The sequence below is a fragment of the Astatotilapia calliptera genome, chromosome 2 (assembly GCF_964374335.1).
Source record: "Astatotilapia calliptera chromosome 2, fAstCal68.1, whole genome shotgun sequence".
NCBI classification, from domain to species: domain Eukaryota; kingdom Metazoa; phylum Chordata; class Actinopteri; order Cichliformes; family Cichlidae; genus Astatotilapia; species Astatotilapia calliptera.
Genome location: NC_137423.1, coordinates 12,548,953 through 12,553,352, shown reverse-complemented (window position 1 = coordinate 12,553,352; position 4,400 = coordinate 12,548,953).

The following is a 4,400-nucleotide window of genomic DNA, read 5'->3' as shown; positions in this document are numbered from 1 at the left end:
TCGTACCTTTCCACTCCCCTTTTTCTCCCTCCTCGCGCTCACAGACCCATAACGTGTATGGCAGTCCATTCTCCCTGCAGCACGGACTACACTGCCCATGATGCTACATTCTTTAGAGCTATGCTTGTAGCATTCTGCCTGTTAGCTTAGCACAACAACAACAACAACGAAAAGGCGCTCTCTCACCCAGGAAACACACAGTCGCAGAGAGAGAGAGAGAGCGTCGCCCTGTAACCATGGCAACCGTAACGCTGCCGCCTGGAACAACAGAACGTAGCTGTCAAACAAAACCCAAACAGTCCTGACCCGCGACAATATGAAACAGGAAAGTACCGTAGAGTAATCCATTTATTTCAACAAAGTAACTGTATTCTGAATACCTGTTACGGCCGCTGGCCTCAGGTGGCCCCGCCTTCCTCCCTGGAATCTACAGTGCTCCAGGACTCACGGGGGATTGGCTGGCCCGGACATATGCCCGCCCCAACTTCATGCGGATCCGAGCCTGTCAGACTACACACACCATTGGCTCCCGCAAGAGCCTGGAGTACGACGGACAAGTGACACAGCTGTCTGCAGTTATGACAAGTGACACAGCTGACTGCAGTTACCTGATAGTATAAAAGGCTGAGGAGTCTTCATTCGTCGAGGGACTTGTTGATTTGAACAGACTGTACAGAGAGTCCCTCCCTTTTGCCTGTGTTTCGTGTTGCCTCCTGCGAGACGTTTAGTAGAGCAGTGCTCTACTGGTGTTATTAATCGTGGTGTTTGCTTAAAGTTTCTCTGCTGCCTAGTGAGTTGTTTCACTAACGGATTTCAGTTGTGTTAATAAACCTTATGTTTGTCTTCCTATCTAACTCCTTGGTCTCTGGGCTCGTTTATGTTACGTCCGCTGCCGCCTAGCAGAGCCGGGCCGTAACAATACCACCTTTTTAAACGGTAACTGTAACGGAATACAGTTACTCATATTTTGTATTTTAAATACGTAACGGCGGTACATGTATTCCGTTACTCCCCAACACTGTTGTCAGGTTTGAGAATTATAAAGTGCCTAACTACTAGAAATAAGCCTGAGTCCTGTTTGGGACCACTGCTTTTAAATTACAGTGTTTTTTGCTCCTTCTTTCATACTTTTCTCCCCATCTTTATTCAATTCTGTTAGGGGAAAAGAAGTTCTGGGAGCTTTGTGTCATGAATTTGGTTTTAACTTGCTGATTTGATGTAGTTTTACTTTTCCTGTCACTCACTGTAATATTGTAGGGTCTTTAACTTACAATAAAAAGCACCTTACGGTGACTGTTGTTGTCATTTGAAGCTATGTAAATTTACAGAATTGAACTCGAGAGTTAGATTTAGGTTTACGAGTCCATAAGAGTCCATATGATCATTTAAAAATTAGACTCCTGAGTCACTGTTGCCTGACATGGTTGCATCAGGCACCGATGCTGGAGGACACCTTGCACGTTGGTTACACATCTTAGACAAAAAGCCAGAATTTGAGCCCTGGAAAAGAGAGCAGACCATGACGTGAGAACGTAGCATTCCCTACTTTCATATCTTATGGAGACCATTTGGTTCAAAGTAAATTGCTTATCCCCCGCACTCACAAAATCAAAACTCCACCTTAGACCAACTCTGAGATGCTGTTCACATTGAAGGACCACACTATTTTTTTTCCACTAGCCAATCAGACCTGGCTACCTGCAGCCATCGATTTACTTATTGTCTCTGAACTAATCAACATTGGAAATGAGTGGGGCAATGAGAGGTAACCAGGCAACAAACTCCGGCAATATAAATCCAATCTGCGAAAGGGGAAATGAGATATTTCCATTTATTTTTAATTGAAGTCTCTATTTGTTTGTTTCATCCATCTCCTATCCTCCCCACTGCTGGTAAGGTTGAATTCCTTTCCTCTCTCCATCTCTTTCTCGTCTCAGTAAATATTACCTTGAGGTAAATAACTTCACCTGGTGTTTGGCTCCTCTGCCCCTGAGCCTTTTCTGTCAGAAATGAAAGTGTGTCTGATTCACAGACCCTGTCCATTTGCAAGGTTGATGAGATAGAGAGAGAGGGCCGCTTGGTCCCTGCACTATAATTTCATTCACTCGTCCACAAAGAAATCATTTATACAGAATCTCGAATGGCTTTAAATGCACGGCGCACTTTTTTTGTCCGGGCATTGAGGTCTGCGATAATGTAGGTTTTAACTAGAATCCCTTTTCATCGTCCGCCGTTAATCTTTTCACGTCTGAATGAGCAACTCCAAAAGGATTTTAAAGCCCTAATTTAATCCTCTGCCTAATTTCAAAGTGGCTGTCACATTAACGCTCACTGAGAGCAGCAGAGGAGTCTGGGAATCGTCTAGGGAGCAACTTGAAGACCTACCGGTTGTCAGTTTCTGTCCGAGGTTGATCCAATTTAGGGATTTACCTGTTCAACGGCCCACAGTAAATCACAGCAACTTACTGGAAGGCTTGACCCCAGTAGTTGGTTACTAAGAGAGGAAAAACTCTTGCAGTATTACTACTGCTATCAAATTTTGTGATGTTTTATAATGATGCCATTTCAAACCACAGTCAAAGCTCTTTTGAAGCCCACAAACTTAAGTGAAAGCAAAAAAAAAACCCCACAAGGAACTAGTCCATTACTAAAATCCCTGCCTTCAATGAAGTGTTTTTGTTCATTCACCCTGTGCAGCTGGGTAGCAGTTGAAGCTACCAGTTTAAAAAAACAAACACTACACTATAATGAAAATGGAAAACGCCTGAAGACCAGTCAGGTATTAATAACAAGACAGTGTTCAGAAAATCCCCTTGGTAAAACCTTAAATTAGACAGCTTTGCATTTGTTGTTAGCTGTATTTTTCACTTGATGGAGCTACGCTAGCAGCTGGCCCTGCATCCCATTTGTTTGTTTGGTTATTTAGACCCTCATTAGCAGCTATAATAAGCAATAGGCAATAAGAGTTATTGCTCATCCTACAGTGGTAAATTAAAGCCTTCCAGGATAAAAGTAATACACACAGCGTGCCAACCATACACACGATAAGACTCAACAATACCAACAACAAAGGCAGAGACAACACAATGATTCAGAGCCCTGAGTAGTAAAATAAGATTTTTCAGGCCAGAGGAAACCAAGTAAGTTGCTTTTCTTTACCTGCTAAGATGAAGATGTAAGTATATGTATTTCCTGTTTGAATAAGAGCTAACTTTTATTTTATAGCTAAAACAAACAGACCCAACAGGACAAGCCCTGTCTGTGGGAGTGGAAATGCTCCTTCAGAGAACTTAAATCATTTATAAAGTAACACACTTGTCCTAACCAGAGAATTCTCCAAGTTGAAACCACAGAGTGAGTATAAAGGCTTCAGAAGCTGATGTGAAGCCAGCATGGAAAACTGTATTTGGTCTGATAGCTGACACGAGGCAGCTCTATACGCAAAGACTTCCAGTTACGTAGGAGTCTTGTAAAAGTGGCTCTCGGCTCCTGTGAAATGTAACCTCAGTAAAGATTTCCCCGATAATGAAAGCGAGGTATGTTTAGTGCGTGACTGACAAACTGCTCCACGCTGTGCCTGCGGCAAAAGAAATGTGTGGTAATTTCAATACATTTCTCAAAGAGCAGGATCATTTGATGATAGACGATTGGTGAACCTCTGCCCATCTTTATTCTGAGACACTAACTTTACAGTCTTGTTACGGGCCTGTTGGCAGTTAACCTAAAAAAGTTCCACGTCCAACCTTTGGTAGCTGTCCTCAGATTCACAATAGTTTTTTGTAAACATGATTATGAGTTTATTAGATTTACCATATATTTATATTTCACAAAACATCCCAACATTTTGTGTCTTTGAAACACTGAACTGCTGATGGTATTAACTGAGTCTTTTACTTTGTATTGATAAAAAAAAAGTCACTGGTCTCCTTTATTTAATAGTTTCTCCTCACAGCACAATTAAAAATTTATAAAGTTTATGACTCTTGGGTGGAAACATGAAGTGTTTTTGACAGAAATGGCCACTTTATATAAATGTATTAATCCTGCAGCACTCTGAGAGCCAAATGTCCAATCTGAGTTCAGTTGGGGACTCTATCCACACCCAATCACCTCTCCCCTCAACCCCCACACCTCGTTGCTTTTTGACAATGAATTGCACAAAATTAAATAAGTTATCTTACAAAAGACAAAAATGTCAAAAGGTGAATTTTTTAAAAATGTCTGAACTCTAACACTTTTTAAAAATCTGTTTAAGAAAATATTTTTAAAAAAGAGTTCTCAGTAAACTCTTTCCTAAAGGTCTTGTTGCCCAAATCTAATTGTAATTCTTCAGTAATTTTTTGGGTTTGTTTATTTAATGGATACAACTATTATGCAGCCCACTTTTGATTACCTAATCG